Source organism: Somniosus microcephalus, chromosome 8 (genome assembly GCF_052327205.1).
Source record: "Somniosus microcephalus isolate GS21.2 chromosome 8, FLI_Smic_1.0, whole genome shotgun sequence".
In the NCBI taxonomy this organism is placed as follows: Eukaryota; Metazoa; Chordata; class Chondrichthyes; order Squaliformes; family Somniosidae; genus Somniosus; species Somniosus microcephalus.
Genome location: NC_140994.1, coordinates 129958612 through 129972669, shown reverse-complemented (window position 1 = coordinate 129972669; position 14058 = coordinate 129958612). Strand labels below are relative to the sequence as shown.

General features: G+C 44.7%; 1 protein-coding gene across 1 annotated transcript in view; it reads right to left on the bottom strand.

Annotated features, from left to right (window-relative positions):
- LOC147113790 (dedicator of cytokinesis protein 2-like) overlaps positions 1–14058 on the bottom strand; it is a 611919-nt gene that overhangs the window by 385298 nt on the left and 212563 nt on the right. The window lies entirely within an intron of this gene.

The window sequence follows — 14058 nt, the reverse complement described above, 5'->3', positions numbered from 1 at the left end:
CAGTGTTCAAAGGAGCTTCCAGGGTGTTACAGCAGTCCAGCAATCTGCCTTCCAACAGATTACTAGCATTGCTGAGGCACCGCCCCGGGGGAGTGGCAGTAGCTCCATGGAACCTGCTGTTCTCTCTCAGGATGACGGCATTCATCCTCCCGTCACTCCGCCAGTGCCTTTGCCTGTTGCCTGTCAGCAAGCCCAGGCTGCTGCTGCCCATGGCGAGATGGTGCAGTCCGCAGCCGGGCCTTCTTGGCCCAGAGCTGCTCAAGGTTGTCCTCCAAGGCCATCAGCAGTCTCCCCCACTGACAGTCAGCAGACTTCCACCAGCCATGCTGCAGCCACTGCGTAGGAGCACTAGGACAGGCAAAGATAGGCACTAAGTGAATGCACAAGGGTGATTAATTGACTTTTGTATGCAATATGGCATGATTTGATTTATAAATTTGGTTTGGTATGTTTATTTTGTGGTGTCTTTTATATTTGCATTGTGGCCAAGCGACGCTGTGATGGTCAGTGACAGACGGAAGGGAAGGTGTGGGACTGTTGGTGAATGTGGAATTGGGGTTGCAGTTACTGGTATCACACTCGGGTGAGTTCTTCATGGACAACCCAGGCAAAAAGGGGATGTCTAAGTTGCCTCCTCCCTTCCTCTTCCTCCTCCTCCTCCTGCTCCTCAGCTGCTCGCCGTATAGCTGGCGGCAAGGGCTGTGCCCTCATGGTAGCGAGGTTGTGCAGCATGCAGTAGACCACCATGAATCTTGACACCCGCTCTGCTGAGTACTGCAAGGCTCCTCCAGAGTGGCCCAGGCAGCGTGAGCATTGTTTCAGCACAACAATGGTTTGCTCGATCACATTTCGTGTGGCAGTATGGCTTTCATTGTATTCATGCTACCCACGTGTGCATGGGTTGCACACTAGAGTCATGAGTCAGGTATTCAGCAGATAGCCTTTGTCACCCAGTGGCCACCCTTTGGTTTGTCGTGGTGGCTCAAATGCAGCTTGCACAACGGACTGCCGCAGAATGAAGGCATCACTACTGCTGCCAGGATACAGGGCATTCACCTACATGATTTGCTGCCTATGGTTGCACACCGGCTGGATGTTGAGGGAGTGGAATCCCTTTCGGTTCCGGTGTCTGGCAGAGTTGACATGATGCGCCCGCAAAGTGATGTCAATGGCACCCTGCACCAGGGGGAAGCCTGAAATCCTAGTGAAGCCACGTGCTCGCTCCACCTGCTGGTCTCTGGCAAGAGAGAATGAAATGTAGTCAACTCTCTTTGAATGGAGAGCCTCAGTGACCTCCCTCACACAACAGTGGACGGCAAACTGCGAGATGTTGCAAATATCTCCAGCTCCAGCCTGGAAGGAGCCAGACGCATAAACATTGATCGCCACGGTCACCTTCACAGCCACTGGCAATGCAATCCTTGCCCTGCTCTAAGGATGCAGTTGTGGCTGCAGCAGGTGGCAGAGGCAGGCGACAAATTTCTGAGCGTGACCTTTTTGCCCATGGGCAGTTAACAACAACAGCAATAACAATGCCCTACCCAACAACAGCAGCAACAACAGAAAATTCAGATCTTTCATTATTTTTGTTCATGGCACAAATACTTTTTGGAGTCTTTGAAGAGTTAATGACTTGATATCTTCACTTTATCTCTTTCTCCTGACTCCCCCCTTCACATCAAGCAATCTCAGGTCAGGTTTTAATATCTTGAGGCCTCAGAGGGGGTGCAGAGGAGATTTACTAGAATGGTACCAGGGATGAGGGACTTCAGTTATCTGGAGAGATTAAAGAAGCTGGGGTTATTCTCCTTAAAGCAGAGAATGTTAAGAGTAGATTTAATAGAGGTGTTCAAAATTTAGAAGGGTTTTGATAGAGTAAATAAGGAGAAACTGTTTCCACTGGGAGGAGGGTCAGTAACCAGAGGACACAGATTTATTGTGATTGGCAAAAGAACCAGAGGCAAGATGAGGTGAAATTTCTTTTACGTAGCGAGTTGTTATGATCTGGAATGCACTGCCTGAAAGGGCGGCAGAAGCAGATTCAATAATAACTTTCAAAAAGGAATTGGATAAATATTTAAAAGGGAAAAATGTGCAGGGTTATAGCAAAAGAGCAGGGGAGTGGGATTAATTGGATAGCTCCACCAAAGAGCCGGCACAGGCACGATGGGCCGAATAGCCTCCTTCTGTGCTGTATGAGTCCATCTGATGATGTCTTTTATCAAGCACAAAGCCAGGTTGAGGGCAGGTTCGGGTATGGCGGGGGTTCCAGGCCCAGGATGCTGGGCAGGGGAGTTGGAGAACTTTTTAAGAACTGCATTAAGGCAAATTATTACATTTTAATTTTCTTACTTATGTTTTTATTATTATTTGAGTCTTTTTTTTGACGACTCTACAGTCCATGTTGACACCTCACTCAGTGTACTGTGTTTGCCATTGCCTTGTTCACTTTGAGGCACTACATAGAATCTGACTTTTCTCTTAGGCCAGACATTTCGCGGCATTAATAATAATGACATTTGAGTTTCGGCTTGGGGGTTTATCTGCAGTTTGACTTTCCAGCTGAGTTCTTTGTGTCTCCTCACCAAAATTATTTTGGGCATCGCGCTTTGCTCACTCAAGTCGTAATAATATATTTATATATGTAAATTGAACTGCTTTTGGCTATGTGATAATAACGAATAATAAGACATCTGTTTGTTGTGCTCGGGCTGGATGGAGCCCAGCCTGCTTTTGTATGTGTGATGCTTGCTTTTCTCGTTTTTTTTGGGAGGAGTGGATGGGTTTCTTTGCTTTGTCCCATTTGCTGCTCTGCCTCTCTCCCCACCCCGACCCTGTGGGAAGAGCTCCCGAACGCCAGGGAACAGGACTGTTCCAGTGTTTGTGGCTAAACCCCAGAATTGCCAACCCCATCACCTCATAAATCAGGAGACAAACTCTTAGAAATCATGAGATTTGGTAAGAAATCATTAGTTGCTATTTTGTTTCCAACTCGGCCCCTCGCTGACCTTTGCTCCCCGGCGGGAAGCGCATTCTGCGACCTTTGTTCCCGGACAGGAAGCGCATTCGGTGTCACTAACCGATTACTGACATAAGAAATAGGAGCAGGAGTCGGCCATATGGACCCTCGAGCCTGCTCCGCCATTCAATAAGGTTGTGATTGATCTTTGACCTCAACTCCACTTTCCCACCCAATCCCCATATCCCTCGATTCCCTTAGTCTCAATCACCAGTTTAATGAGGGAAAAAATCTTTAATTGTAAATGACTTGTCAAGTTAATTCACATCTATGACAAATAGTTTCATAGAGAGTTGAACAGGAGAGCAGATCTTAAGTTTTGTAAACTGTTATCTTTCTGCAGCCATCCCAGTGGATGGCTTATTTTACATAATTGCATCTTACAGCAGGGTATCTGCACGTTTTTGCACTAACATATAAACATTTGTTAAAATGTCAGGACAGAATTTATTACAAACAGTTATTAAATGACGGGGGAAAGGAACGCATTTCATAATTATAACAAAAAAAATAAGCCCCTCTAAACTATAGCCCCACCTCGGTATATTGAATGATGAGGGGATACAACAAAGCCCTGCTGCTTGCTATTAACTACATCTCAAATGAGCAAGTTTAAAAAAATGATACTGAAACATTAATCTTTGCGTGCAGAAGCTGTGTGCCCTGGGCTCTGGCCCAGGAATATGACTGCTGTGTACATAAAGATCTGAGAACAATCCCTTTCCCAGGTTTCCGTTCTAATTCTCTGCAACAAGCAATTTTGCCACACGCGCTTCCGGAGTAACCTTTTTTTTTCTCGCTCTCATTATTACCAACTAGAATCGGTCGCCTCAGATGGGCTGCTCCCAGCAAAAGAGCGTGCAGTTATTCAACAGGGCCACCAGCAGTGGAGCAAGTCAGCGTTCAGCCGGCTAAACAAATTCTTCATTTTTTTTAAACTGGGAGTTGTATGGATAACCGTAGCTGTCGTAAAGACAGCGGGGTTTGATTGACAGCTGGTTGACGGCTGACGTCATATCCGGGGGCGGGATCCAACGCCATCTTGGCCATGCTTGAAGTACTGTACTAGGAGACACAGAGTCAGGACTGAATAAATGGCACTCCACTACAACTGCTTGGGAGACTCGTAATTACGTTATTAAGATAACATTACAGGAGTAAGAGAGATCAAGAGGGCTGACAAGAGTTCATCTTCAGGATTCAAAAAGTGTTCCAAATCGCCGCATTTTTCGCGCATGAGCTAATTGCGTCATTTTCCGTGCATGCACAAATCAACGTTTTATTTGCAAAATACACAGAACACACAGGAGGCTAAGAGGTGAACGCCGATTACCTTCAATGTCTCATTGAGCAGGTCAGGGCTCATCTTTAGGTAAGGGGGCTATTGAATCCAATTAAAACTCAAACCAGTTGCACGTAATATCGAAACTAGCCCTTTAAATATTCTTGGTCGTCAGTTGGTTGCTGTTAAGATCTCGACCGCATCCTAAGAGATTAGCGTGCAAAATTAAGGCACATGGGATTGGGGGCAAGGTATTGACTTGGATAGAGAACTGGTTGGCGGACAGAAAGCAAAGAGTTGGAATAAACGGGTCGTTTTCTGAGTGGCAGGCAGTGAACCACTTTGACATCCCTTCCCTTCCATACAGGCATAACTGCGACAAGCAGTCAAATACCAACGGTAAACAGCTACTACAGCTCTGTCGAAACCTGGGTCTGTACATTGTCAATGGTAGGTTCATAGGAGACCTCCTAGGAAGATTGACCTACTGCTCACCTCTTGGCTGCAGCACAGTAGACTATATGATTACAGACTTGGACCCATCCTCTTTCAGAGCATTCACAGTCAAACCACAAACAACACTGTCAGATCACAGTCAAATTACTATGTTTCTCAAAAAGACAGAAACAAACAACATAGAAACACAACCCAGTAAACTGTACAACACCAAAAAATCGTACAGATGGGCCAAAAACGACACGGAAAAATACCAGAAAACAATTAGCAATGCATCAACTCAAGCTCTCTTAGACACCTTTCTGGATAACATATACACTCACAATAAAGAAGGCGTAAACCGGGCAGTTAGTAAACTAAACAATATTTTTGATAATTTGGCAACAAATGCAAACTTGAAAGCTCGCAAGAACAAACCCAAAACAAAAAACTATGAAAAATGGTTTGACCATGATTGCCATAACATGAGGAAAAAACTTAGAAAACTATCAAACCAAAAACACAGACATCCAGAAAACGAGGAATTACGCCTTACTTATTGTCAGACGCTAACACAATACAGAAACACACTCAGGACCAAAAAAGAGCAATTTATTAAGAATACACTCAGCTCCATGGAGGAATCCATTGAGTCGAATTGTTTCTGGGACAACTTGAAAACACTACACAAAAAACAACACGACGATTTGTCCATTCAAAATGGGGACACATGGGTAAACCACTTTGAAAAATTATACCAGAAAAACACACTAGGACCAGAGCAACACCAAATACGCAAAAAACTTGAAAAGCTTGAAATGGCCATAAAAGATAACCAAAACCCGCTAGACGCCATAATAACAGAAAAAGAACTTCTTGAAAAACTCAAGGACCTGCGACCAGGAAAAGCTTGCGGGACAGACGGCATACTAAACGAGATGATTAAACACGCAGACGACAAACTGAAACTGGCTATCCTAAAACTCTTCAACTTGGTTCTGAGTGTCGGTTATTTCCCTGACATCTGGAACAAAGGACTCATAACACCCATATACAAAAGTGGGGACAAAATCGACCCAAACAACTATCGAGGCATCTGTGTAAACAGTAACCTGGGGAAGGTATTCTGTAGCATCATAAACAAAAGACTTATAAACTTCCTTGAAGAGCACAATGTCTTGAGTAAAAGCCAAATTGGATTCCTGCCAAACTATAGAACATCCGATCATATCTTCACCCTACAGACCCTAATTGACAAACACGTTCACCATAACAAAAGCAAAATCTACGCATGCTTTGTAGATTTCCAGAAGGCTTTCGACTCCATCTGGCATGACGGTTTATTCCTGAAACTTATCGAAAGCGGGGTAGGAGGTAAAACATATGATGTAATTAAATCAATGTATACAAACAATAAATGTGCAGTTAAAATTGGAGACAAACAAACAAAATACTTCCCACAGGGGCGGGGGGTGACGCAGGGCTCGCCAATCTCACCGACACTCTTTAATATTTACATTAATGGATTGGCAAAACTACTTGAACAATCTACAGCACCCGACCTCACCCTATATGAATCCAAGGTTAAATTCCTCCTCTATGCCGACGACCTGGTTCTGCTGTCACCAACTAAGGAGGGTCTACAGCAGAACCTGGACCTGCTGGAGTCGTACTGCCAGACTTGGGCCCTGACAATAAATCCCCAAAAAACCAAAGTCCTTGTGTTCCAGCAAAGATCCAAACAACATGGACCCACAATAAATTTCACAGTAGGAACAACCAAAATTGAACAAACCACTCACTACACATACTTGGGCTTAAAAATCAGTTCTACGGGAAACTTCAAACTGGCTGTGAATGAACTGAAAGAGAAAGCAAGAAGGGCTTTCTATGCCATCAAAAAATCAATCCAAATAGAAATCCCAATTATCATTTGGCTCAAAATTTTCAAATCAGTAATTGAACCAATTGCACTCTATGGCAGTGAGGTCTGGGGACCACTAACACAACAAGATTTTGCAAAATGGGACAAACACCCAATTGAGATCCTACATGCGGAATTCTGTAAAAGTATCCTCCGGACTCAAAGGAAAACAGTAAACAACGCATGCAGGGCGGAACTAGGCCAATACCCATTAATAATCACTATCCAAAAAAGAGCCACCAAATTTTGGAATCACCTACAAATGAGCAACCCCCAATGCTATCACTACGACGCCCTGAAATGCCAAGAGCTGACCATAAAGAAGAATACCCTCAGTCAACTAGTCCTGGGACTCAATAAAGTAACTAATAACAATATTAACAATAACCAGCCCCAGGACAGTGACAGGGTAACACAAAGAATTCGACCCAACACAATCGTCGCTAAGCAAAAGGAAAAATATCTGTCATATTGGGCAGAAACAACAAAAACCCAAAGCAAACTCAATTGCTACTTGGCCCTAAACAGACAATACAACATAGCTGATTACCTGACCATGGTAAAGGATAACAAACTGAGAAGAACCTTGACAAGGTACAGACTTAGCGAACATAGCCTAGCGATCGAAAAAGGCAGACACAGGCAGACCAGGCTGCCAAGAGAAGACAGGATATGCTCTCACTGCAGTCAGGGAGTAGTTGAGACAGAGATGCACTTCCTCACAGCCTGTGGAAAATATCAGGGCATCAGAGAGAATTTCTATCAAAAATTCTCACAAATATGCCCTGAATTCAGAAATCTGACTGACAACCAAAAACTCCCATTCCTACTGGGGGAGGAGAGAAGCTGTGTAACACTGGCGGCACACTATGTTACAGCTTGCCATGAACAGAGGGACAACCAGTAAACTAAGACAAGAGTATATATAAACAAGGCGAAAATATATTTATAAACTCAGGGATATACCTGTTTATACACTGTATGAATGGAACCGCGTTTATGTGTTCAACCATAAATGTATTTTGATGCTTTGGCAACATAAGATGTACCTTATCATGCCAATAAAGCGATTTGTATTGTATTGTATTGTATTGACTAGTGGGGTACCGCAAAGATCGGTCCTAGGACCCCAGCTGTTCACAATATATATTAATGATCTGGACGAGGGAATTGGATGTAATATCTCCAAATTTGCAGACGACACAAAGCTGGGTGGGAGGGTATGCTGTGAGGAGGATGTCGTGAAGCTCCAGTACGATTTGGACAGGTTGGGTGATTGGGCAGAAACATGGCAAATGCACTATAATGTGGATAAATGTGAGGTTATCCACTTTGGTGGCAAAAACAGGAAGGCAGATTATTATTTGAATGGCAATAGATTGGGAGAAGGGGAAGTGCAAAGAGACCTGGGTGTTCTTGTACACCAGTCGCTGAAGGTAAGCATGCAGGTGCAGCAGGCGGTGAAGAAGGCAAATGGTATGTTGGCCTTCGTAGCAAGAGGGTTCGAGTACAGGAACAAGGATGTCTTGCTGCAGTTGTACAGGGCCTTGGTGAGACTGCACCTTGAGTATTGTGTGCAGTTTTGGTCGCCTTATCTGAGGAAGGACGTTCTTGCCATGGAAGGAGTGCAGTGAAGATTCACCAGGCTGATACCTGGGATGGCAGGAATGACGTATGAGGAGAGATTGTGTCGATTGGGCTTATACTCACTGGAGTTTAGAAGATTGAGAGGGGATCTCATCGAAACCTATAAAATTCTGTAAGGCCTGGACAGACTAGATACAGGAAGGATGTTTCCGATGGCAGGGGAGTCCAGAACCAGGGGTCATAGTCTAAGGATAAGGGGTAAGCCATTTAGGACTGAAATGAGGAGGAATTTCTTCACCCAGAGAGCGGTGAACCTGTGCAATTGTCTGCCACAGAGGGCGGTGGAGGCCAGTTCATTAAATATATTCAAGAAGGAGTTGGATATATTTCTTAAGGCTAAAGGGATCTAGGGATATGGGGAAAAGGCAGGGACAGGGTACTGAATTTGGATGATCAGCCATGATCTCATTGAATGGCGGAGCAGGCTCGAGGGGCCGAATGGCCTACTCCTGCTCCTATCTTCTATGTTTCAGTTCACTGATTTCCTGGTTCCCTTTCCCAGGCCGGCTATCCAGCCCCCGGGGAAGCCATCCAACACCCACCTCCTCTCACCTGCTATTGGCTCATCCTCCAGACCCGCCACCCTCATAGCTGTTGGTGGGAGTTGACCCAGTCACACAAGGTTGGGCGGTGCTGGTGGAGCGGGCTGTCGGTCAGGGCGGATGAGGCCCCACCCCCTCTCCCTCATCGGATACTTTTCTTGGCCACTGCAACTTTGCTGTGTTATTAAAGCCCCCGCAGTTGTGAGCCTGAGCGGAGGGAGAGGACGGTTTCTATTCCTGCGCGGCACTATCAAGCTTGTTGCACAGCCGTGCGCAGCTTAAAGGGAACATTGTTGCTGATCCCTTTAAATAGCGCTGGGGTAGGGTCCTATCTGCTGCTGAACGCGCGATCAGCTGTGTGAGGTTAAGCGAGGGCACGCAGATTGACATCATAAACTTGACAAAGGGTTTGACCCGAAACGTTGACTCTATTTTCTCTCCACGGATGTTGCCTGGCCTGCTGAGTTTTTCCAGCATTTTCTGTTGTTATTTCATAAACTGCCTGCTCTGCATACTTCTGGTGGACATTCACTGCACGTGTGCCAACGCCTGCAGCAATACGGCGTCCGACGCAAATCACCCCACAAGCGTGCGCACGCTATGGGCGCCCTTTTGGAGCTCTAAGGGCACTCCTAGCACTCAAAAAACTGCCGCTAACACTCCCAATTTTACGCCCAAAGAGTTTTACAAAGTAACATTGATAAATAGCACAGAACTGCATCATTTGCCTTTGTGACAACTTTTGAAAGGTGAAGTTGCAAACAAATGCTGTGTGTGTTCTTCCCCATTCTGAAGCTGACTCGTCCTGGGCTACGATTCCACAGGCCAACAGGCAGCCCTCCGATGTCCCATCCAAGCCATTATTCTTCAAGTGTGAGCCTTGTGTCTGTTGAATATTTTAATCCGGTCAAGCTTGATCAAGTCCTCGGCCAAGTCCACAGATAGAGAATACAGCACAGAAGGCCATTCAGCCCATTGTGCCTATGCCGGCTCTTTGTAAGAGCTATCCAATTAGTCCCACTCCACTGCTCTTTCCCCATAGCCCAGTAATTTTCTCCCCTTCAAGTGTTTATCCAATTGAAAATTACTGTTGAATTTGCTTTCACCACACTTTCAGGCAGTGCATTCCAGATCACAACAACTCGCTGCATAGAAAAAAGCCTCTTCATTTCACCTCTGATTCTTTTTGCCAATTACTTTAATCTGTGTTTTCTGGTTACCAACCCTTCTGCCACAAAATAGTTTCTCCTTATTTGCTCTATCAAAAGCCGTCATGATTTTGAATGTCTCGACTACATCTGCCTTTAACCTTCTCTGCTCTAAGGACATCAATCCCAGCTTCTCTAGTCTCTCTATGTAATTGAAGTCCCTCATCCCTGGTGCCATTCTAATAAATCTCCTCTGCATCCTCTCCAAGGCCTTGGCATCCTTCTTAAAGTGTGGTGCCAGAATTAGACATAATGCTCTAGCTGAGGTCTAGCCCAGTGATTTATAAAGGTTTAGCATAACTTCTTTGCTTTTGTATATGCCTCTGTTTATAAAGCCAAGGATCCACATGCTTTTTTAACAGCCTTATCAACTTGTCCTGCCACCTTCAAAGATTTGTGTACATACACCCCGCAGGTGTCTCTGTTTCTGCACCGCCTTTAAAATTGTACCATTTCGTTTATATTGCCTTTCCTCATTCTTCCTTCCAAAATGCATCACTTCACACTTCTGATGCACATCTCTGATAATACGTTTGAGATCTGGGGTGCTACGAGCTCTCAAACTGTCGCACCCAGATCAAGCTGGAAGAGGGAAGGTTCAACAAACAATTTAACCTTAAGTACTTTACGCGGAGGAAGGTGAATATGCAAAAAAAAAACTGAAGATGTTTGAGGGAGTAAGCAATTATTTTCAGAGATGGGCCAGATCAGCTACAATCTTTTTCAGTACCATAGTTTTGTACGTGGGATGGCAATCAGGACTGGGAAACATGGTAAGTTAAAAAAAATATATAATATTCTGATAGACAATAAGGCAAATTCTAGCACCACTACTAATTTTTCAGCTGAGAGCAGCTAACTCAGCACAGACTAGGGATCCTTAATGAAGAGTTAACCCCATAATCATGCCAACCTAATTGGGTTTTTACAACAATCTGGTCATTTATTTCTCTGGTGCTAGCCCATAAATTATCAGCTTTATTAAATTCAGTTTCATAAGTTATCGTGAGATTTGAACTCCATGCTGCTAGGCTAATCCTAAGACCGCGACAATACCATATCCTTTGTTGAGGCAACCAGTCTCAGGTCCACTGGTAAAGTTCATAATCGGGCTTTACAAAATTTTCAAGCAATTAAAATTTTACCATTAATGGAACATTGTCTTCATAGAAAAGTGGTTGGCAAACCTTTGTATCTCTGAAGACAAATTCACATGATCTAAAGACTAATGGACCTCCCATGGCATTACTCAGGACAGCAGCATTACACTATGCAAGCCACAGTTTATTATTCTGCTGCTAAAGTACAACTGTGTTTTCTAACATGACCTGTTGCTGTAAGGTGGTAAAGTGTAATTGCTATGAATAGGCATATCCTGAGTCCAATGAGCAGCAAATAGTTTATTTATTAAAAACATTCTAGAGGGCTAGAAATTCATTATAGCCCAGGAATGGGCGGTACCTTTAGAAAAGTTTGAGAATTAGCGCCAGGCGTTAATGCTTTAAACTGCACGCAAAATTCATTCTCACTGCTCAAAGAAATGATTGGAGTGCTAAATCAAGTCTTAAAGGCTTAACTCAGTGGCGTTACACTCAAAGGGTGGACCAATATCGGGTGAAGTCTAATCGCAACTCATCATTGCCATAGGCTTTTCCCATTACTTAAAGGGGAGGTTCATTGATACTGCAGCACCTCATTCTCAGTGTTGCTGGCTGTGCAGCTGCCTCAGCAAGGAGAAGCACAACAAGGAGAAGGAAGCGGAGGACTGAAGTAGGTGTGCTCATGGCAGATCCACCTCAGTCGGGTGGTCAGGGTGATTCAATGCTTCAACAAATGCTACACACCACCATCTGTACCACAAGCTTCACAAACTGTCCAAAGCACCACACCCCCAGCACTCACCCACCAACAATCTACACCTACCAACACTCACACCAACATCTCATGCCTTGCACACAATGACAGCTATTCAACTATGGCAGGCACATGGGGCATCAGTTATTAGAATGAATGTGATATGTGTGGTATGTTTATGCATAACTTTATTAATGGAGTTTGCAATATTTTGTGATCTCATTTCGCCTTTGCACCCAGGAGGATGCTGTGATATGGCATGACACAGGGATGGTATGATGGGCATGTAGTGAGCAAAGGGAATCTGGGGTTTAAGTCATCCTGCTGTGAGGCTGGAGGTCTATTTGGAGGAGGTGGCAGAGTTCTGTAACCACAACCTTGGTGAAGAGGAGCCTCCTAATACACTACTCATCACTTAATTGAAAGTAGGAGAAGTGCTGTCAGAATACCCTCGGAGGGTAAGGACTCCTGGTGAGAGCCCTGATGTCCCTCCTCATCCCTCTGCACATATGTTCCTGTATTTCTCGCTGCCTATGCTCCCTCCGCCATAGATCCTGGAGGGTGAGGTGGCATGCCAGTACAGCCCCCATTAATGTAACCAAGTGTAGCAGTTTGAATTTTTGAGCAATAAACATAGCTACTTTGCATCACTGGGTGAAACTGACAAGAAACCACTGAAACTAACCTGCCCTGACAGCTGCGAGTGATTAATGCTGATGCTTTTAAATAACGTCGCTGGAGCCAGCTTCCTGCAGCTGCATGCCAGCTCTCCCTGTCACTGTTTGGTCGAGGCGCTAAGGTAAGTGGCAACAATGAATTTTCCAGATCATGCTCACTGACATCACAATCTGCCTGGCATTGAAGTCCCCAGCAGTACCTCATACCAGTGGTGCAACGGGGGGGGGGGGGGGGGGCATTTGTCATTCGGCACTGGATTTGCCTCGTCCCGATGCTACCATCGGCAGGCACTAATGGAAGGTGCTAAGCGACCAAATCTTTCTCCCATTTTCTCCTGGCTAGCCTCCCATCTTACACCCTCTATAAACTTAAGCTCATCCAAAACTCTGCTGCCCATATCCCAACTTGCACCAAGCCCCATTCCCTTAACACCCATCTGATCACTGGCCTACATTGGCTCCAAGTCCACCAGTGTGTCACATTTAAAATTCTCATCCTTATGTTCAAATCCTTCCTACCTCTGTAATCTCCTCTAGCCCTACAACCCTCCGAGAAGTCTATGTTCCTCCAATTCTGGCCTCGCCCATCCTCTCCTTCCTTCACCCCACCATTGGCAGCGGTGCCTTCAGCTGCCTAGATCCTAAGCTCTGGAATTCGCTCCCTAAACCTCTCCGCCTCTCCACCTCTTTCCACCTTTAAGACGCTCCTCAAAACCTACCTCTTTGCCCAAGCTTTTTGGTCACCTGTCCTAATGTTTCCTTCTTTAGCTCATTCAATTTATGTCTGGTTACGCACCTGTGAAGCGCCTTGGGGCATTTTACTATGTTAAAGGCGTTATACAAATGCAAGTTGTTGTAGTTCTAAAGTGTGACACAAAAGTTTGCATGTGTGAACCAAGGCCTGTGACAGACAGAAATTTTTTATATAAAGTTATCATCACATTGTACGCTATGCTCTCAGGAGCTCAATGATCCTTACTGACAGTATCGATCATATCCCCACACAGAGTTCTGCCAAAATTCAAAACTATGAAGCTTTTCTGTTTAACTTTCCTGGCAGCAGTGAAAGGATCTCTGTCTCATTCACATCTCCTCTCATTTTTCACGTTCAAAAATGAGGTTGTGATGTGACTATGCTCTGAGGTCATCAAAATGAGACCTGTTCCTTAAACTGAGGCAATTGTTTCCTCCCCAGCATCAAATATGTAGAGAAACTTGAAAATGTTTTTTCCCCATGTTTGAAATCGTCAAAATAATAGCCAGACTATTGTCTTTGCAATGATGATTTCACTTGCAAAATCATCAAAATGTGACCAGGTTTTCCAATTTGAAAACGAACCACTGTTGGTCATTTATTTCATTGCTGCTTGTGCACAAATTGGCTGCCTCGTTTCCTACATTACAACAGTGACTACACTGCAAAAGTACTCATTGGCTGTGAAGTGCTTTGGGATGTCCTGAGGTCATGGA